Genomic DNA, 24,129 nt, shown 5'->3' on the forward strand with positions numbered 1-24,129 from the left:
CGCTCGCAGACATTTACTGCGCGCACCGTGCACGCATGGAGCGCGCACCCCGCGACTTTTTGAAAAAAAATTTAAAAAAAATTCACCCTTCGGGGTCCTTCAGGGACCCCCTGACAAAGGCTAGGGGGTCAGGAACTCTCTACCCTGCCCCCTTTTCACGTTCTCCACCTTTCTTTTTCATTGTCACACACAAAATGGCGGCCGACACTTCCTGATTTCGACCGATTCGAATGTTGACTGACATGTAACCACCAATCAGAATTATGCTTGCGGACATTATGGTGCGCGCACGGTGCGTGCATATAGATATTTATGTACTTTTAACTGCAATTTTCTCAGGAACTACTGAACAGATTGACACCATCTATGCAAAAGGCACATGCCTGACCTGAGGACTACCCCTTTGCCAAATTTCAAGTAATTCTGTTCAGCCGTTCGGGCTGTACCTTCGACTAAAGGTCCTATGGGAAATTGCATGGGGAAAACGCGTTTTGGGACCCCCTTTTTTCTCAGCCCCCGCTTGACGAATCACCCCGAGACTTTCAGGGTAGGAGCTGAGCGTAGCGCCCCATTAGTTTTGAAAATTTCACGAAGATAAGTCAACCGGCGCAAAGTTATTCAAAATAGAATTTTCAGATTTTCTATGGGAATTCGGTCCTAAATATAACTATCCACTGGCGACCGCCAGTAGATAATATATATATATATATATATATATATATATATATATATATATTCCCTGAAAAAACCATAGGTTTCAGGGGCGTTATAGTTATCTGGACTTTTCACTCGTACAAAAGCATTGAAATTCCCCCGTTATAGTTAGTTCAGCTAACTATAACTCGCGCGCGCGCAATGCACTGCTGATGACGTCACATATTACATCACTCATGACATGGTCAGTGACATCACTCATGACATCACTCATGACATCTCAAATGACATCACTTTTTTTTAAAAATTATTAAATGTATTTTTCGTACTTTTGGGTCCTTCTTGGACCCCCTGACAAACACTAGGGGGTCTGCAACTCTCTTCTTTGCCCCCTTTTCACGTTCCCCACCTTTGTTTCTCAGTGCGAGATAAAGAAAATGGCGGCCGACACTTCCTGATTTCGACCGATTAGAATGTTTACAGTCATGTAACCACCAATCAGAATTGAGCTCGCGCACGGCACCGTACGCGTACGGTAAGCTTACGGTGCGCGCTCGGAGCGCGCTTACAGATATATATATTGATTTAAATGCTATTTTCTCAGGAACTACTGAACAGATTTACACCAGACCTACAAAAGGCACTTCCTTGACCTGAGGACTACCTCTCTGCCAAATTACAAGTAATTCTGTTCAGCCGTTCGGGCTGTAGCTGTGTCTAAAGGCCCTATGGAAAAATGCATGGGGAAAACGCGTTTTGGGACCCCCCTTTTTTCTCAGCCCCCGCTTGACGAATCCCCCCGAGACTTTCAGGGTAGGAGCGGAGCGTAGCGCCCCATTAGTTTTGAAAATTTCGCGAGGATTCGTCGACCGGCGCCAAAGTTATTCCAAATAGAATGTTGCGGATTTCCTATGGAAACAGGGTCCTAACTATAACTACCTACTGGCGACCGCCAGTAGGTAATATATATATATATAGAAGGCATGATTTCTAAACAGGAATTTGAGTTTCTTCATGTTGAGCATCCTTTACTACCAAAATTATATCTTTTACCCAAGGTCCACAAACAAGTTGTTCCAGTGCCTGGGAGACCTATTATCTCTGCCATTGCGGGAGTAGCGGAACATGTGACTGAATATATCGACTACTTCCTGCAGGACTTGGTAAAGGGTCTTCCCACTTATATCAGAGACACTGGGGATTTCATTGGTAAGATCAAAGATGCTGGTTGGAGCGACGATATGCTATTTATCACCTTAGATATCGAATCGCTTTACACAAGCATTGACCATGCATCTGGGCTAAAGGCCCTGGAATTTTTCCTGGGCAAAAGGCCGATTAATTGTTACAACCACAACAAATTATTGATGGAACTTACCAGTTGGTGTCTTAATAACAACTTCTTTCTGTTTGGAAATGACATTTACATTCAGAAGCGTGGTGTGGCGATGGGGGCATGCTTCTCTCCCAGCTATGCATGTTTACATGTAGGCTGGTGGGAGGAGCATGTCCTCAGACTAACACACCATGATATTTATAAAGAACATGTGGCACTTTGGGTGCGATTTATTGATGATGTTTTTATCTTATGGTGTGGTGATGTTGCCAGTGCGACAAATTTTGTCACTGAACTTAATACCAATCAGCAAAATCTTAGATTCACCTCTTCTATCAGCAAGTGTGAAGCTGTTTTTTTGGATGTTAAAGTATTTGTACATCAGAATCATTTGGCCACTAAACTTTATCGAAAAAGCACTGCTGGAAATAACACTCTCCATGCCAGCAGTGCGCATCCTAAACATGTTATCGATAATATTCCGTTTGGAGAATTGTTGAGGCTCAAACGGATTTGTAGTGAAGCGGATGATCTTAAAATATGTACAACTGAAGCTCTGGAAAGATTCAGGCAAAGAGGCTATAGGGAGTCCATTTTGAGGGATGCAGTTCTCAAAATGGAAGCTAGAACCCGTGAGTCATTATTTTTAACAACATCTAACTCTTCTGTTGACAGTGACTCTACTAACAGTAGCCAGACCCCCAGGCTCATCATAGCCTATAGCAAACAGGCGAGACAAATCAGGTCCATTGTTCAAGAACGATGGCCGATATTAAAAACTGATTTGGTCTTAAAACCCAGGTTATCTGATGGGCCTACAATTACATACAGGAGGGGACCCTCTTTAAGGACCCAAGTTTGCCATGAGTTTCCCGAGCTCAGAAAACAAGAAAAATGGTTGAAATCCCGGCCGGGATTTAAGCGCTGCTCTACATGTAGAGCGTGCAAATTTGGTAAAAACACCAACCAATATTGCACACCTTTCAGCCCAGATCCATTTAATATACGTGGATCTTTTACATGCAAAACTGAATTTGCTGTCTATGTACTAACGTGTACCTGTGATCTTAGATATGTCGGGAGTACCCGGCAACCAGTACACGTTAGGATTCTTCAGCATTTACGTGCCATTGTAAACAATGATGCAGCGTATCCGGTGGCGAGGCATTTTAAGGCTTGTCATAATAACAATCTACAATGCCTTAATTAATTTGTTATTGCCTCAGTTCCAAAAATCAAGAGAGGGGGTGACCGTGATAAAATGCTGAGAAGATTAGAATCTGAATACATTTTAAAACTAGACAGCAGATTCCCTAATGGGCTTAATGCAACTGAGGATCTACATGTATTTCTTTAACTTTGCATTCTGTACTGTATTAGGTTAAATTTCTATGGAGTGTATTGCCCTGCCTGCTTCCGCGCATACAGATTATGAATTTCCAGTTTTTTTGATCCCATTTTCTTTTTACACTTACAATTCTATTTTTCCTAATGTGTTTAACTACATGATTTAGGAATAGATAAATGTATATTTTTTCACTTCAGTAATCAGACATAGACTCCTAGACATGTCTGTTTGGACCATACTATTAATAATAGTGAATTCACTTGCAATGCTTTACAACATCTTATCATATCTCAACTCTCGAGGGTGCTTAAGAATACAATATGATCATCATTTTGATTATGCTAATTGCATTATATGCGCTTAGATATTTTTTGTATTTTTATCTCCATGGTTTGGTACTTGTATCCTAAAAACAAATTTAATCATTGACAATTTTTGCATTATTTGCACAATTTTTTGTGTTTACATTATTGCGTAATTTGCACATTATTTGTATATATATTGAATTTTAATCGAGAATATTTGCACTTTATTGCGTAATTTGCACAGTCAATCAAGTTTGGATATCACTGAATCAATGAATATGGAGTTTTATGTATTTCATACTAAATAATGATCCTGAGTTTGTTTGGATTTTAACCTGTTACTCAATTGCACAGCATATTCAATGTGGTCCAAAATGTATTGTTTGGAAAACAGACTTTCGAGGTTGGAGTAGTGTGTCTTCACTTTCTAAATGTCACATGGTGCAAAAAAACGGTGAAAAAAATGCAGCCAATTGAAAGTCTTGTTGTATAAAATGGGCTCATTTTATTGAACTGATTGTCTGTGAGCAAGGGCAGATGCCCGAAACGCGTCAGATATTTGTGAAGACTCGGCTTTAAAATAAATTAACAACTATTGTGCCTGACTTTGGATCTGCGTGGTTTCTGTTTTCCGTGGACACGGATTGTTTGGAGACTGCAAACATGGGATATATATATATATATATATATATATATATATATATATATATATATATATATATATATATATATATGTGTGTGTATTTGCAGAATTTAAAAACACACCTTCTCCCCAAGTGGTGCATTATGGATGTCATACTTCTGCACACTAGTGGTATCACCCCAGTTGGTTTAAACTGCCAAATTCTCCTCGCCCTTTTAGATTGAATTCTGCATATGATACTAATTGCTTTTAACCTACCTGTGAACAAGGGCTTGTTAAACCCAAAACGCGTCAGGACTATAAGGGTTAATGTCATCAAGTGATTGCACCGGTTGTGTCTCTGCCGCGGCCAATCAAGTGTGTTGAATAACGAGTACGTCTCCATGCTTCAGGTAAAACCTTTCGAGCACATATAATATATATATATATATATATATATATATATATATATATATATTACCTACTGGCGGTCGCCAGTAGGTAGTTATAGTTAGGACCACGTTTCCATAGGAAATCCGCAACATTCTATTTTGAATAACTTTTGCGCCGGTTGACGAATCCTCGCGAATATTTCAAAATAGGTGGGGCGCTATGCTCCGCTCCTACCCTGAAAGTCTCGGGGGGATTCGTCAAGCGGGGGCTGAGATAAAAGGGGGGTCCCAAAACGCGTTTTTCCCATGCATTTTTCCATAGGACCTTTAGACAGGGCTACAGCCCGAACGGCTGAACAGAATTACTAGAAATTTGGCAGAGAGGTAGTCCTCAGGTCAAGGAAGTGCCTTTTGTAGGTTTGGTGTAAATCTGTTCAGTAGATTCTGAGAAAATAGCCTTTAAATCAATATATATATCTGAGCCAGCTTACGGTGCGCTTACGGTATGCTTACCGTACGCCTACGGTGGCGTGCGCGAGCGCGATTCTGATTGGCTCTTAGATCTTAGTAAACATTCGAATCGGCCGAAACCAGGAAGCTGCGGCCGCCATTTTCTCTCTCGCACTGAGAGCGATTTTTAAAATGTAAAGCCCAAAAACATGTAAAGGGGCTGTTTAGACAGCTCCCACACACATAGGCATGTTGAGGGAGTCCCCAAAGATCCTCCAAGGCCAAAAATGGAATTTTTATTTTTTCGGTAATTTCGCCGATTACGCTTACCGTACGCGTACGGTAAAAAATAATTTAAAAAAAAAACATCATATACACTCTCTGCACCCTGTGCGCAATTGGTTGCCGAATGCCACCAATTGTGCATGGCTTATCACAATTGAAAAAAACAAAAATAAAAAAAAAAAATAAATAAAAAAAATTATCCACACTCTCTCCACCCCGTGTGCAAATGGTGCCCGAAGGGCACCATTTGTGCATGGCTTATAAAATATACGAAAAATAAAAATATTACCTTTCAAAACGAAGTGCATCATATGTCCTCCATGTGCGCACGGTGCGCGAAGCGCATCGTGCGTACATGGCCCATCTAGCGTAACGTGGGCACGCGGTGCGTGTAGCGCACCGCGTGCCCACCGTGCGTGCATGGCACTAACTGCGTACTGGCACTAACTGGCACTAACATGGCACCGTGCGCGCACAGAACGAACTGCGTTAAGTGGGCGCGCACGCCACGAATGGCGTAAAGTAACTTAGCATTTAAAAAACCGTACAAATTCACTGAAAAAACCATAGGTTTCACACACGTTATAGTTAGGAATTAGCATTTAAAAAACCTTGCAAATTCACTGAAAAAACCATAGGTTTCACACATGTTATAGTTAGCGGAAATTTTACTGATAAAAAACCAATGAAATTCCCCCGTTATAGTTACTGCAGGCAACTATAACTCACGCGACCGCAATCTTCTGCTGATGACATATGTGTCTTTATGAAAAAAAAATATTTGTAATATATGTATAGCTAAAAATGTATGGAAGAAGACATGGGCAAATAAGTGTCTAAATACAGTATTAGCATCAGCAGAGGATTGCGGTCGCGTGAGTTATAGTTGCCTGCAGTAACTATAACGGGGGAATTTCATTGGTTTTTTATCAGTAAAATTTCCGCTAACTATAACATGTGTGAAACCTATGGTTTTTTCAGTGAATATATATATATATATATATATATATATATATATATATATATATATATATATATTTATATGTGCTCGAAAGGTTTTACCTGAAGCATGGAGACGTACTCGTTATTCAACACACTTGATTGGCCGCGGCAGAGACACAACCGATGCAATCACTTGATGACATTAACCCTTATAGTCCAGGGGCTATTGGTGAAATACGGTCCACCTGTTATTAGTGATCTGGTACCTGTCAATACAGCCAATCTACCTAATGAATTTAGATTCATTACAGGGTACAATAATCAACATCGGGAATTGTACCGTATTATAAACAGAAATTGGCCAACATTAAAAAGTGATTCGGTACTAGGTCCTAATCTGCCTCGAAGGGCTACCCTCACCTTCAGTCGGGCCCCCTCAATGAGGGATAGCCTAGTCAATACCAACCCTGAGACCATAGAAAAATCCACGTGGCTGCAAACCAATGGGGGATTTTATAAATGTAAGGTATGTAAGGCCTGCACACACGGGGTAAACACAAAAACTTACCAAGATGGATTCAGTGAAAGAAAAAACTAAATTGAGAAGGTACTAACCTGCAAAACTGAGTATGCTATATATGTCCTTCAGTGCCCCTGTGCACTTCGATATGTGGGTAGCACCAAGTTAGAAGTACACAAACGCATTCTGCAACATCTTAGGGCCATTACGAACCAAGATAATACGTATCCGGTGGCCCGCCATTTCAGGGAGGCACACCACAGTAACAACAAAGAATTATCTTTCTTTGTGATCGATGCAATACCAGCTAGCAGGCGAGGAGGCAATAGGGAAGCATTGCTTCGTAAGTTAGAAACTAAATATATACTCCGCCTTGATAGCAAATGGCCTACGGGTTTAAATGTTACTGAGGATCTGTATACTGGCCTCCACTAGAAATGGTAGTCTAGCTATGACATATACAACTAGGAAAGGCTACTGTTTTACTGTAACTTCTTGGTATATTGGTCCAAATGTGCACACAGATTTTATGGAATGTTTTATTGAATATTTTATGAATTATATTATGGAATATTTTATGGAACATTTTAAGAAATATTTTAAGGGTTTTTAACACGCAGAGGTTGACATTTTATCTTCTCATGTATTATGTATTATTTATCATTTTAGGTATAATAATGTTTACCAATATTTGATTTTAGGCAATGTATATTTATGATCTATAGGTGGTTTTACATATTGAGTTACAACTAATGAATGCGTGATATCTTATAAACCCTGGCACATTTGCACACTCTGCACCTTAGCACTGAAGGCACTTTATTCTAATTGAACCTCGTGACTGACAAAGTATCTGTCTACATACATAGTGACTTATGACCACTAGCCATTGTAAGAAATGAAGCTATAAGACCCACTAATTTCATTGATTCATTGAGAAGTTATTTACTGATAGCACATATGTACAAATATATACTGGAGGTAAGCCTGGGCTCAGACTACCCACTATATTTATTATCTGAAACAGTTAATTGCTGCTATCCTGGTTTTTAATTTTTTAATTTGTTAAAATTCAAATCAATATAAAAAGCAAAAATACATTAATTACACATTAAGTTGGTTCTTTTTTTTGCTATTTGCACATATCACTAGGCACTTTATTACACCCTTTCAGGCTGACAAAACTGCAGGAATTAGGAGATTGATGCAAATGCTGATTAAAACAGTGGTAATATGGAGGGATTGAACCCGTCAGAAACTGTCATTCATAGATGAGATCAAACACATAGTTTGAAAGTATCAACACGAAAGGCATATTGAATATACAATATAATACATTTTGTTGACAGCAGGGAATTGACGAAGATAATAATGTATTCACATATCTGTAACCTAGATTTAACTATGTTACGGTCTTTTCAAGAACTGCCACAATGTATGCTTTCGTGTTGTAATCTCTTTACACTCACCTGTTGTAAGAGCATTCCTTATATGATTTATGTACCACTCGCAATCTTTCTACCGCGTGCTCACTGTGCGCGCATGGTGCGCGAAGCGCACCGTGCGCGCACGGAACGAACTGCCTGAAGTGGGCGCGCACGGCACGAACGGCGTATAGTAACTTAGCATTTAAAAAACCGTACAAATTCACTGAAAAAACCATAGGTTTCACACACGTTATAGTTAGGAATTAGCATTTAAAAAACCTTGCAAACTCACTGAAAAAACCATAGGTTTCACACAAGTTATAGTTAGCTGTACATTTCACTCGTAAAAAACCAATGAAATTCCACGTTATAGTTAGTGCAGGCAACTATAACTCACGTGACTGCAATCCTCTGCTAATGACATATGTGTCTTTATGAAAAAAAAATATTTGTAATATATGTATAGCTAAAATTTAATGGAAGAAGACATGGGCAAATAAGTGTCTAAATACAGTATTAGCATCAGCAGAGGATTGCGGTCGCGTGAGTTATAGTTGCCTGCACTAACTATAACGTGGAATTTCATTGGTTTTTTACGAGTGAAATGTACAGCTAACTATAACTTGTGTGAAACCTATGGTTTTTTCAGTGAATACATATATATATTTTCATTCTTGTAACATATGCCGGATATTGTAGGAGGCTGCAGTGTTGAGTACATCTACACTTTGCTAGCTCTTTAGACCAGTCGTCTGTTTTGGGAACAGTGCACCCACACCAATTCATTGCAACTCTGCACTGAGCCAACATCAGTGCCAGCGCCGTGAACTTTGTAAGCCTACAGACCAACTTAATGCAGCTTAGTAGAGCCAATATTGGCTGCGGTCCCACCCATCCCAATCATGCTTGAGATAGTGATAGTGATGTCATAGCAATAGTCAAAAATATATGGCAAGACCAGGCTACTTGACAACAAAGACAGTGGTGAGGTCTAGTTGGGTCCATCCTATGCTGTTTTTCAGGAGTGACATAAGCGCAATGCAGAAACTTGAAATGAAGCAGCTTATGCCTATAATTATTAGAATTTTTGGGTATCAAGTAGAGAGAGAGGAACAAGAAGGCTAGTTCTCTTCCCCTAAAAAGTATATGTATAATCAAAACAAAGGAACTAGCCTGAACAAGCCTAGGAAATGTATGTTACAGGAGGAAGAAATAGTATTTCTTATGAAAGCCCTCACCCACCAACCTAGTTGGTGGCATGCTTCATCATCGTGCTCCACCCGGTTTCAACGAGCGTGCCCTGGGTGTGCTTCAACGCCTGTATACAGCAGAGTTGGTATTGTGGTGAGTGAGTGTGCAGTGAGGTGTCCTATGTACCTGGCGCATGTAATTTACAAGCAGACAGTTTCTCAAGGATGTGTAATGGGAATGAGGAGGATAGTCCATAGAATGACGACTATTTTGGAGGAGAAAATGTTGATGAAGGAGTGAAAGTGTGCCTGATAACGGATGGGGTATTTCAGGTAATGAATGGAAGAAAGCGCTTCAGGAGGATGTAATGTTGCAGAAGGTTGTTGGGATGGTGTTAGGTGGTTGGTGCAGCAAATCCAGGTGTGATGAAGAACTTTTGGGTTATTGGCAAGTGAGGAGTGAGTTAAGTGTGGTGATAGGTCTATTGATGAGAGGGAGTAAGTTGGTACCGCCACACAGTGCACAGAAAAGAATGGTGGATTACGCTCATGCCAGTCATATGGGCATATCCAAATATAAAGAGAGGCTCAGAAAAAATTGCTCGTGACCGGCCATGGAATTGATGATTGAGAGGGATGTGAGAAATTATGTAGAGTGTGTGCGAAGTGATAAAGTGCAGGACTCAACCTATGGTTTTGAGGGAAGAGGCCCCCAGTCCATGGGGGAATATATCATTGGAAATTCTTGGTCCTGTCAAGGTGAAATCATGTGACAAGTATGTTCTGGTGTGCATCAATATGTTCTCACGTTAGCCGAAGAACAAAATAGTAAATTCAGTGGAGTCTAGGGAGATCATAGTTTTTTTAGAAGAATTGTTTGAGAGGGAATGTTTTCCTTCTACAATACTTACTGACAATGCGGTGCAACTAACTTCTGAAGTGGTTGATGAGTTTTTGTGAAGTAGAGGCATAAAGCATAGGAAGGCAACGCGGTACCACTCTGAAACAAATGGTGGTGTTGTGCGCTTTATCCAAGCACTTAAGGAGAGATTGCAACAATCCCTGGTGTGGGGGGTAGACTGGAAGAATGGGATGAGAAAGAAAGTGTGAGTATACAACCTGACACCGCACTCAACCACTGGGATCGCCCCATTCCAGTTGTTTAAGGATAGGATTACCAGTTGTGAGATGGTTCCTGGAAGGGGGAATGAGAGAAGAAAAGTTGTGGATGATCAGGTGGGGAATGTTGATGGGTGGAGAGAGTGAGTGAGAGAGTAAAGAAGGTGATAGGGAAGGAACTTTATGATGTGAGGAGACTCAGGTGCAAGTAGGAGATTGGATAAAAATCAAGTCACCAAGGAAGGAGGGTAAAGCTTCCAAATATACTTTTAAGGGTTTTTCACGGTGCGCGATTCAAGGTGTTGCAGGGGAAGCTCTTTTGGGTTTTCAAGCACTGGGCCAATACAGTTGATATTCTAACTTAGTCACTTCACTCAGTGTCTATACTTCACCCACAGAGGATTGGTCCTCAGATGGACTTTCCTTCGTCGTAGTGAGGGGTGAGAAATCAGGGTGTCGTACTGTTGGCCACCCAGTGAAGACCAATAATTGGGAGCCAACTTACAAATTAGAGATCAGGTTCAAGTACACTACTCTCAGGACCATGCTATAGAAATAGAGTATTGCAATTGGAAGACCCAACCTTCTAAAGAAGTTCAATCTAGCAAGAATTATAGAAACCAGAAACTCTGCGGTGGCTACACAGAACAAGAGCAAAAGAACCTAATGTTCTTAATATAATCTATGACTCTCCCTATCATTTGTTTAAAAATCAGTATCTTTTAAGGACAGTTTCTGCAGAAAGAACATTAAGACATAATACAAGACTCAGACAAATTTTGATCATTCAATTATTGAATTAAAGATCCCAAATCAATGCATATAAGTAACATTTTAAGCATTTCAGTCATGAGTCTTACAGCTCATATTATTTAGTCAAAGTAAATCTATTTCTAAATAAAAGAATCCATAAAGAGGCCATCAAGAGGATGGTTAAGGATAGGGTTTCCTTCCACCAACACCACCAAAGAGTTCTCTTAGCATGGGCAAAGGGAGCAAGTTAGATTCCATTAAGGAAAAGTCCTTGGGCATGAGCAAGGAGAGTGGAGTGGAGCAATAATCAGGAAAGTTCAAGTCTGGTCTCTCATCAGACAGCTCCAAATATTCCAGTAGTTATGTTCATCATCAAAAGAAAAAAACACAAAGGGCATGTAAAGATAGTCCGGCAGGCAGTCAAGAAGGATTTCAATCTATCTCCTAAGAAGAAGTCGGCTCCTTCCTTGGAAAGTCACTTTTTATACTCCAAATCATCCATTTGTGACATTAGTTGTCAACATACAATGGTCTGACCATCATGTGACCATTTGTCCATTCAACATACAAAAAGAGAACTGGGGGTCAATAACATGAGCACATGGAGAGATATACACAAGGATTGGAGAACAGGTATAATACCACACAGGCATTCAGAGCGGAGCAAGGATTTCCATCAAATTATTCAACCCCTTTACTCTCATCTCACTTGTTATTATAAATAGAGAGTTTCTGTATGCAGTAGCTAGAATATTACAGGTCCTGAAGAAAGCCGTGGGGAATTTCCCCTGATGGCTGAAACATGTCGACCTACTGATAGCAGTTACTAGGGATTACTGCTATTACCTACTAATAGCAGTTACTTGGGAATACTGCGCTATTTTCTCTGCATCGTTTTTACTAGGTGTGAGGAGGGTGGCATCATTTAGAGTTATTTGTCACTCCACACAACCTTTTTTACTTTTTTTCCTCACACATATATCCTTCCTTTTTTGCACTGCACCACAAAGGATTTCCTTAAATATGCACATAAGCACATTTTCTTTCTCTGTTGTTTGTATGGTTCCGCCACGGCATTGTCTATGAGCAATAGAGCTTGCCAGTAAGGCAGTCCTTATGATCAAGGGACTGACCTTCTACACTCGGCGGATGACCAAATGATAAAATCGATCATCAGAGCTTGATATCTTAGCTCTATTACGAGTGGCAATTTGATGGAAATCCTTGCTCCGCTCTGAATGCCTGTGTGGTATTATACCTGTTCTCCAATCCTTATGTATATCTCTCCATGTGCTCATGTTATTGACCCCCAGTTCTCTTTTCGTATGTCGATTCGGTTTGAATAGGGGATTAGGACTTGGGCAGGTCACTAAAAATACTTTCCCTTAGACCCTGTTTTACCATCGGTTAGTTTGATGCCATTTGTCCATTACCAGGTACAAAAGTGATACATGAGAAACGACTGTCCATCCTCACAGGTTAGTTGGTTATTTACTTTGTTGCTCTCCATAGCTTCAAAGTCAAGAGGTCAAGTTACCACTAATTCACACACAATAAAGTACTGAAAATGTGTCTTGTTGATTAAAGAATGTTGCATAAACAGAACAAATTAAGTAACATTTGAGGAAACGTAGCAAACGTCCATTACACCAGTCTATGAAATAATGAAGCCTAAGGAAAAAAGGCAATTCAATGATTTTAAAGTTAGCATTTCTTATTTAGTAAAATAAACTCATAATTAAGTTCAAGATAACGAAATAAATCAAGCATATCTTGTATAGAAATATTTGTAACATTGTCAGTGATTATTACACAAATATGTTCAACTCATTATGGCCTAGTACCAATATGTTAAAAGTACCAACATACAAATTATTCCTAAAAATCATTAAAGTAAAATAGTTTTTAGAAATCTAAGACTCTAATAATGTCAAGCACTTACACTGAACGTTTCAGTGATATACAACATTGCATAAATCAGTTGCACCACTTTTAATTTTGTTATAGTGCATTACAATGAAAGCAATACAGATGCTAAGTTTCATCATTAATTTTTCATAATGACTTTGTTAAAAATATAAGGTAATCAATTAATAAACATGTTAAATTCATTCTTTTTTTTTAATCCTGCTATTTCTACATATCCAAGCACACTTTTACAGTGCCGGTACGTAAATTTTTTCTCAGATTCAGTGTTGTTTTTCTAAATGTTTGCAACGTGTACATTAGAGTTTCGGTGTCAATCAGTTTTTGTGTCGTGTAAAGAATAATCAACTTTTACGCTGTAACAAGTCACCCTCTGATGGTGAATACAAATATCACAATTATCTCTTCCAGAATTTTCTTTTCACTCCCTGTATATTATTTTAATACCTACAGAATTTGTTAGATAATATTATCAGCATTATGTACAAAGAGATCGTCACTAATGGTCTCAAGATAGAAATCACGAGTCCATTACTTAAGTTACCCAACCAGTTGTTAACAGTTGGCAATCTCTTTTCTATTACTTCCCAGGCACCATCAGATCTTAACCCTTTCAAGTCTTTGTTTAAGTCAGTAATGTTTTTAATATGGCTCTCTAAATCTCTGCTCTTATCCACCATGTAGGAGCTTCAGAAAGTTGACATGGTTATGCATTCTGCCCGTTGCTTGCCATTGACTTCGTGGTTTGTAACTCCCATTTACTTGCTTTCCATTTGCTGGCTTAGGCTCTCCAGGTTCACTTCATCCCTCCTGATGCCAAAACCTTATTTACCAGTATCCTTCCGAGAGCCCCCTTTCTGTAACCAGGCCTGTAAATCTTGTTCTTATCTCGTCACATTTGCTGTGCATTCATAGACAAAGGTCAAAGGCCAAGTTTTGTCTGGAACTTGGTGTGGTGTTTACTTTGCTTTTGGCTGACTTTAAAATGCGTGCGTTTCTAGTTCGTAGTTGGTCGGCTGTTTCATGAAAGAGCACACTGCCTTGACGTATGCATTCTGGGCTGGATGTTGGTGTGTAGCCATTATCTCAAGGGTGTTGGAAAGCGTTCCCCGGGGAGGCTGCGGAGTGTGCTCCCGTCCACCCTGGGGCCCACCTTCCCCAGAATTAGGCCGAGCAAGAGCAGAGAGGCCCTGCCTGGCAGGGTCTTGCACCTAGGATCGCACGCGCTGCGCTTACTCTCTCTTCGGATAGAGGGACACCACACAGTAGGTCGTTTATAAGGCAATAAGTCTTTATCGGTAGTTGTCAGGGATCTTTATGATCCGGTAAGCAGGTGCCAAAGTAAATGCCACAAGCGGCAGCGATCTTGTGATGAGGGAAAAAGGGGGTAGCGGGACAGTCTTTGAATCAGTGTCTCTGCGAGTTATCCGGCGCCCAGCTCTCAATCCTCGAGCTGAGGGGATGTTGCTTCTCTCGGCGATCTCTACCGATCTTCTTGGAGGAACGGGCCGCGAGTCACTCAGCAGGCACCGGAGGGTCTTAGTTCAGGGAGCCGCGACGGCGTCAGCAGGGCTCAGATGGATCAGAGTTCGTGGAGCCGCGACGGCGTCAGCAGGGCTCAGATGGTCTCAGGGTTCGGGGAGCCGCGACGGCGTCAGCAGGGCTCAGATGGTTTCAGAGTTCGGGGAGCCGCGACAGCGTCCGCAGGGCTCAGGTGGTTTCAGAGTTGGATAGCGATCTTCTGTTCGGTGAGCGATCGAGCCGCGACCAGGTCAGCAGGCTCTCGTCAGTCCAGGTCTTCTCTGCCTCTCGTCCCTTCAGCACCCCTTGTTATACTCCCCTTCCTCTTTGAAGTCCGGGGTCCTCGCGGAGAGGGGTCTGGTGCCTGGGGGGCGGTGTGTCGGGGTTTCCTGTCGCTCAGCCCCTTGATCTGTTCAGATGTGTCCGGGAGGGACTTCAGACGCCCAGCAGGAGAGGCGCCCGCTCACCGGGGGCCTGGTGGCCGATCGAAACCTCCCTCGGGGAAGAGACCAGAGGTGTGACAGAGTCGGCGCCTCTCGGTCTGGTTTGGGGGGGTGTCGTTCTCCCTCGGCCGGGCATGCGTGTTGGGGATCTGTTCGGCCCTCGGGATGTTGGTCCACGGAAGCCGAAAGGCCGTGCCCACGAGGTTCGGCATGTTTGTAGTGTGACTTGCTTGTCAGGAGGGCCCACGCCACGAGGCCGGTCTCACAAAGAGATTAACCTTTCTAGTATAAATGACTGCAAGATAACTCTTATGGATCACCTTCAAACACACAGATGAGGACACTGTGGGGTGGGATGGGCTCTGCACAGACACAATACACCATCAGGAAGCTTTCTAAACCAGGGAGCAGAAAGTACTGCACACGGTAGCACGTCCAGTCGGTTTTTGCAGCTGTAAGCGCTGGTTACTTGTATTATAGCAATAATGTAAACATGACAGCAGTGTGCAGCTGCATGCTGGCCAGTGCTCGACAAACAAGCTTCCAGAGTTTAAAAAATATAGAATTAAAACTATTAGAAGGTGACTGCTGCAAACAGAAACAACATGACTGAAACACAACCATGTTCACAAAGCGGGAGCTGATGTGCCCTTTGACTAGCTATTCGATATTATTGACATTCTTTAATAAGGTCTGTTATACAGAAACAGTGCAATGCCGAGTACATTAAATAACACATGAAATGAGCCTGATGATATACATAATGCATATTGTGGTCATCTGCCTCCAAGAGGATATCAATTTATCTATCATAAAACATATATTCTTTAGTAGTCTATAGTCCAAGTCCACTTGGATTGCCAAAAAGCACACATTGGACTGAAACATATGTTTCTGCACTAAAACTTGTGTACCACATACTATAAAACTAATGTTAGAAGGACCAGTCAATCCTCGCGCCTATAGGTGTGCCTGGATAAGTTTGGCAGTTCCATCTTATTTGACATGAAATAGTCCACGCATATAAACACTCATGTGTAGCCACATGCACACAAACGCACAGACACACAAATGCAGTGCCACTTTTATTATTCCCTCTTACAAACACATACACACACATTCATAATAAATTCTCCCAAAAATGTAATATGCACAGGCCCATGTGTACTATGCACTGTCAAGAGCTTCTGTGCCATGCAATGCAGTGCTACAGGATGCAAGGGAGATCAAATTGCAGCAACAATCAACTTCCTTTTGCAAAATAAAAGGTGTTGAAAAATAGACAGAGGTGCAGCAGCCAATTATTTTGTGTTGTGTAGCACCCACCCCCCTAATTATGAATACGAAGGAGGTATAAAAGAGTGGGAATGGTGCAAACAGCCCTAGGATTTCACACAAATCCAAATCTTCTAAAGTAGCCCGAACTTGTCTTTGCATTAAGTCCTAGCCGCAAATGAAATCAGGGGCTAACAATGCGCAAGCAGGATATGACAAGATGGTCACAGGCATAACTTATTTCATAAATCAACACATTTTATGAGGCTTACCTTTGAACATTTCTAATTGCGTACACATTTTTAGAAGATGGTGTATTATAAGTACAAATGTTACGCAAGACCCCATTGTATTGCATTTGTTCGCCTCCATCATTGATTGTGCAAGCATGGTTAACAACATCATCAGTGCATCACTGGCTGTAAATAAGGTGCTGTGCAATTTTTTTACTGTTCTCAAAAAACAGCACTTCACAGTGAGTTGTGCTTCTTGACATTTAGCAAATCTGGGCCATATTCTCTCCTCCCATGCACACCACACAAAATGCCACTATCCTTGGGCTGCAGATCAAAAAGAGAAGTCGTTTATGTTGTGGCATGTGAAATTAAGATGGCGTAATCTTTAGAGTTCTTACATTAAAGGACTGGTCTATATGATTTGCTGAGGTACTTCAAACATGAAAGAAAACGTGTCAGGCAGTGGCGGCTGGTCGAATTTGAAACTGGTGTGGCGTATGCAGAACGAATCAAGGTATGCGAGCGAACCCAACAGCAATAAGGGGGGTTCGGGGGGGATCTCCCCCGTGAAGAAATTTTTTAAAAATTGACATCTTTTTGGTGCGATTTTCAGCACTATTTCTGTGATAATTGGACTAAAAATTCAGTTCTTCTAGGCATTCATAAATGAAAACTCATACATTATTTCAGAGAATTTCTGGGTTTCCAAGCAGGTCTGACTTCTGAAGAGTGCTGGGGTACTAAGCAAGACTGCTTTGCCTCTACCCAATACAATAGAAAACACTAGTTAGAGATGTGAACAAGTTAAATGGACAAACCAGGGGTCTAGGGAGAGCCCTCTCCTGAGAAAGAATTTTTAAAAATGTTGGTAAATGGTGCATTTTTAAGCAAATGAATGCAGCGATAAAGCAAGTCAGTGGGAACGTATAGTCTTGAAATATTAAACGCATTAAAAACTGCCCCGTATCTTCTTGCATTAATTTGTTCAACAGTTACTGTAATATGTAAATTGTTCTGCATGACAACTTTTGCCCTTTAAAGTGTATGCTTGCCCAGTGTCTTGCACTGCATGCAGCATTAACTTTGGAAAAATATGCTCTAACCAGACTCCGGGAAGCACCCACAGCTGCTGGCTGTAACCAGTCATATAGAAATATGTGCAGACAGGTTTTTAAGTGAGATGAAAAAGTGGGTGCTCCCTATAAAGGAACATGCCAGAGAGGAGGTGGTCGTGTGAGCAATGGGATGAGCAGTACTTTCCACAAAGTGCTTCAATGAATGAACACCGCTCCCCTCACATTCCCTCCCCTGTCAGCATTAGCATAACTGTACAAACCCCATGCTTCAAAATTGAGTGATGTGCCTGCCTACGCTTTAGCAGAATGAGCCCACGGGTCTGGAAATGCCTCCAAAATTAGAAGCTGTAATTAAATTATGAATCCTACTAGGGTCTGATCCCGGGTACTGCTTAAAGCCATTTTTCACCCTGCAGCAAACAAATGTGACTGCATCATCCCTCATTGCCTTCCTTTAAATACAAGAATCACATTCAAACACTGATGCTTTGCCTCTGAACAGGTTGTAGCCCTGAAAACATGCGTTTAACAACGAACAAGCACCCACAGCTGTGCCGCAGCACGCTATATGTGGCGTGAGTGTGGTGACAGCGTAGCCAATGTAACCTGCTATCACACACGTTTCCATGTAAACCCACAATTATGAGCAGAAGTAAACAGGGGCTGTTGCAGCTAAATCTAAAAATAGAGACCAGCACATCGAATAATGCAACATGCAAATGCTCTTACTACTCCAAGCCTCTGGGGTCCTGAATCAGCAGCAGGGATAGAAAGCTATGCGGCTGGGTTACACAAAGTGGGCACGGTACATTTTAATTTCAGTTACAGTTGCTACTGTAGTTTTTGGCAGACTGATGGCCTAAAAGTAGGCCTGGGCCTTAAATTTCATTCCGCTCGCGGAATTTGCGATATTTTGACATTTTTGCATTCTGCGGAGAGCGCGAAAATGTCAAAACTTTCGCAACCTGCCGCGAAACGGAAGTATTTTTCTTGTTTGCGCTTTAAAAATGCATTCTCGCGTGCGCGGTCGCGACTTACCGAGTCCGTGCGTTCGCCGGCAAGTTTTCCTATCTGTTTGCGCGCGCCACAAGATGTTGGACTGTTGGTAGCCGGTCACGCTATCCCGCAAGAGTTTGCGATCACGAACACGTCATTGCGATCGCGAACAGAAAATAAGCATTGCGAGCAAGATGGCCACGCCCATTAGCGACCGCATGGGCAAGTTGGAGATATATTTCCCCGCGAGCACGCAAAAACACATCGCGAACGGGCGGGAAAAGCAATCTCCGCATCTTCGCGAACGTTTCGCATACACGCAGATTTTGCGCAATTTCGCGATAATTTGCAAAAGTCAATTTCGCAAATTCCGCCCACCCTCACCTAAAAGTAGAAGAGATGTCACGGTGATATGTTACCGCCTTCGATTGTGGTAAATGGTTGTTTGTCACTGAGACTGTAAAAGAATAGGCTGCTTTTGATTGCAAATGTAGTGGCATTTATTGGTGTCTCCAAAGTAACATAGAACTCGACAAAATGACATAACACAAAGTAATATTACAACACAACAAAACACATAAATGGAAATAAATCAACAAAACAACCGAAACAGAGCCCATTACAACAAATAATACAGTAAAATGCAAGTGTAATACAAAAACAAAAAAGCTCAAGAAGCAACACATCATCAATAAAATAGCCACAAAATAGCCACACAACCTAAAAAAACACAACACAAGCCACACCAGACAAATACCGCAACAACAAAAAATTACACAGCAAAAAAATTGACAATAATACAGATAAAGATACACTAACACTAGACCAGAGCACAACGATGCAACAGATAAATAAACACAATACACAAAAATAGTATAGTAGAGTACTTTTGCAATAGCAGAACAATGTGCCACACTGCTACTCAACATAACAACAGTACAACCACAACACGGTACAATACCATACCACAACACCCAAACACAAAAAGTAACCTTATGCAACACAATTCTAAATGTGTGCTGCAGTGTTGTTTTAGGTTGGTGTATTATGGTGTTGCATTGTGTTAATGTGTTGTGTTGGCACTCTGTGTTGTATTGATATGCTGTTGCATTGTTGTGTAGTGTTTTATGGTGTCTTATTGGTGTGCTGTATAGTTTATGCGGTGTGTTCCTGTTGCATTGTTTTGTTATGTTATGCTGTGTTGTTGTGCTGTATTGCTGTTATTGTGGTGTGTTATTCTGGTAATATTGTGTTGTGGTGTTACTGTACCTCCACTGCAGTGTTTACCTTTAAAGAAACATTATTTACACTTGGTATTGTTGCTCTGAAGCCAGGTTACTTTGAAAAGTTTCAACGATGTTTCACACTTAAACGAAACTGTTTTCAAGAAAATACCATCAAAGAAGAGTCTCCAGGGCAATGCCAACATCAACTGTTTCTCTGACGGATTTGTTTGATCTCAGTTGAAGTGAGTGATGTCTGGAGGCAGAAAGGTTACCCGGGAGTCACAGCACCCATCTCAGTGTCACCTCGCAGACACGCAGTACCCAAGGTCAGACTCTTCTAATGAAACATCTACTTTCATAATGCACATAATGCCTTACAATGTAAACATATGACATCTAAGCACACTCTTATCTTGTTAACGCAAGCCAGGAACGGTGCACTCGGGTATCACGAGGCGGTGCTCTTTGAAACACGGTCACTGGAAGACATGTAAAGCTAATGGCAGAAACCCGAATGTGAGACACAGTAATAACATTACCCGATCCTTCTTCTTGAACAACACATAAATTGAGTTCCTCATCCTTTGAATGTGAGTTGAATAGCCAAAACAAAAATCTTCCCTGCCACATGCCACAACATAACCTAATTCACTGAAATTCGCTACTACAATGACACATTAATAAGATACGGAACTGCCCATCTGTTTGATCAATGTGACTGGATAAACTCACTAGCTGAGAAAAAAAAAGCATTTGTCTTATTTAGGTTCTAAAAGACTAGATATAGTCCGATTACCAGAAACTAATATCTCTGACTTTGAATCGGCAAAATTAAAATGAGACTGGATGGCGAAAGTGATCTCCTCCTCTGGCTCTCAGCATTCAACCTGACGAATGCAAGCAACATCCACCACCAGTAGGAAGAATGAGGTGGTTATCCTCATACATAATCACAGTTCAAGTACAAAAGAATTGGATCGATGAAGCAGAATATGTCTTTGACCGGCTGAAAATCATGGACAGTACCATAGCGATGGCTCTATTTATGCCCCCGACAGATGCCAAACGGACCTGGCTATCTATCCTTGGTGAATGGACTGCACACTGAATTTGGCCCTAGCAAATTAATAATTGGGGGCGATTAGCGCATGTTTCTAGACCCTTTTGTGGATATAACTGGTAGCTGGACTCCCCGGAGAGATGCTGGCATGGGTGTACTCAAGGTCTTTATGATATACCACTCTCTGTTAGACCCTTAGCGCTTACTGCACCCAACAGTAAAAAAACTTTAATTACCTCTTGCCAGCCCACAGCTCGGAATGGAGGATACATTTCTTTCTACTAAACACTAAGACACAATCATGTGAGATTGAAGTGGGCAATATCTCGGACCATGTGCCCATTCTCCCTACATTAGACCTGCAACTGGTCTTCCCTGAAGCATGAAAATGGCTTTTAAACATCATTAAACTTCAGTATGAAGAGAAAAATAAACTATAGAATCTAATCTGTGAATAGATGGATGTTAACAAAGCCTTTGCAGACTCCCTGAACTCGCAATATTGAGGGAAGCAGGGAAGGCCTACTTAATGGGGATGCTCATGAGGGACTCGAATGCCTTGCAGAAGCTGCACAAGATAGAGCAGTCTAGAACTTGAGATCGGCACGACGCAGGCTGTATACCATAGCAAGCCTTCCACAGCCCTGCTACCGTCATTAATTAACAAAAAATCCCAACTCAATAAAAGGCCGACATCACCAGCAGAAAAGTCCCCGACTCACATTAAAGGTTAAACCTATGAAGATGGTGAAAACACACGACGCACCCTAACATGGTAACTGAGGCAAACACAAGCCCAATCGATTATTCCAGCCATACATAATGCTGCTAGTACAACTGTCACATCCTATAGCCGACGTAAATAAATGTGTATGTTTTTACACAAATTTGTATACCACTAACTGCCCAGAAGTGTTCTCTGGTGAAGAAACTTTTATGAATAAAATAGAGTTTCCGACACTATAATTACAATGTAGTGAAAAACTGGATCTAGAACTAACAGAAGAAGAAGAGGAAAAGGCGAAAAAGGCAATGGTGACAGGTAAAACCCCTGGAGTAGACATCTTTCCATTTGAATTATTATAAAAGTACACAAATGCATACAATCCACACTTGTCAGGAATCTAGTGAGAGGCCAGGAGCGCTCCTCCCAGAACCATACTCAATCTTTAATGCATTCATTCAGTCGCGGCTCGCGGGGGGGGGGGGGTTGGGGGGTTGGGGGGTTGGGGGTTAAAATAAAATTAAAATATTCTTACCTGGTCTGCGCCGCCTCGGGTCCGTTGGCGCCTTCAACAGCCGCATCACTGAGCAGTGCTGGCAAGTGAGTGGCAACCCCTCTCAGCCAATCCTGGCGCTGGAGCAGCACCAGTCAAGCCTGCCTGATCCAACCAATCCTGGCACTTCTCTCATGCAGCTTGACATTATTAGCAGCATGAGAGCAGCTTCTGTATTGGTTAAGGAAGTTCCTGTGGAAGTGGACTTGCTGCTGCTAATGGGCAAGTAAAGGTTTCATTTTTCATTATAATTAAGCGTTAATGTAATGCATGCCATGTCAGTGATATAGGGGGTCATTACGATAGCTTAACGATCGCCACCGCCGAGCCGGCCGTGGTGACCGTTACGCCATAGTAACGAATAAAAACCCCTGTCATATTATAATGGCGGGGGTATCGCGGTGGACGCAAAGTGTGTCCGCCGCTTTTCCGCCGGTCGGGATTCGTCATCGCCATCCATATTAGGATGTGTGCGATGAAAGGCCTTTCCACGGACGCGATACCGCCATGGAAAGGCTGGCGGGGATTTGCTTTGGGGGCCCGTTGTGGGCCCCCGGAGTGGTGGCAGGCACCGCACGGTGCCTGCCACGTTGTGCATGGAAATGCACTACATGGCAATTTGGCATTGGGCAGGTGCTGCTGTAAGCAGCCCCGCCGCAATGTTAAACTGTGGATTGCGACCGCCAGGGTGGCAGTTGCATCCTAATTTGCGGTGCGGGACCGCCGCATGTCAGGCGGCTGGTCCCAACACCTCGAGGATGGCGGGGGAACTCAGGTTCGCCCGCCATCCTAATCGACCCCTTAGTTACTGCATAAATTGCATTGCTGGTTGTCGCTATTTTCAGCATGTTTTTCCATCTAGGTTGTTTCTTTGTAGGTAAGAGGATGTGAAATAACGGCCAGAGTTGTCGACTTTGGAGCTAGAGAAGCAGGTTTTAGTCTTGGCGCCATTTACCATCCTGTGATTCTGGCCAAATCGCTTATTCTCCCAGGTGCACATAAGAAATGAAGGTGGACATGTATAATATAACTGGTGCTTATGTAGAGCACTCCAATACCTTCGGGTTGAGTTCATGCAACATTTTTGTACAGTGCATACTTTGAACACTGTGTTTTCATTTTTGACTCATGCACTGTGGGAAACTGGCACTGACTTCAGCCTCAACTCCAGAGCTGAGTCATGGTCTGTTAGGAACAAAATACTTAACAAGTCACGAGTGGGAGCTTTGGCATGGAGCCTAAGATTCTCACAGTGCCTGTCAAAATATTCACCTTGCTCACCTCACCATTTTTATATGTCGCCAACCGCCACCTACTGCAATCACAATCAGCAGCACTTTGATCAGATGTCCACATTCTTCTTGAACAGCAGACAACAGTTAAACAGGGAAGCAGACCCACGGTGGGAGATCGTCATGTTTGATGGCGTAGTCTGCACGCTGCAAAGCTGGAGATCCACGTCATAGTGAAAAGAGGCCGACTTCAGCAGGAAGAATAAGGAGCCAGATGTACATAAGTTTGGCTTTGCGATTCTCAAATAGCAAATTTTTGTGATTCGCTATTTGTGATTTGCAAACACCCATGTACTAATGTGTCTTTGACACATTTTGCGATTTCCAGTGGGTCGCAAATAGGCCTATCTAATTAACATTCATGAGGTAAGTCGCAATTTGCGACCCATTGGGAATCTATAATATCACAGGAATGGTGGCCTGCTGGGGTCAGCGGACCACAATGTTTGTGATTGTTT

The sequence above is a fragment of the Triturus cristatus genome, chromosome 2_1 (assembly GCF_964204655.1).
Source record: "Triturus cristatus chromosome 2_1, aTriCri1.1, whole genome shotgun sequence".
NCBI lineage: Eukaryota > Metazoa > Chordata > Amphibia > Caudata > Salamandridae > Triturus > Triturus cristatus.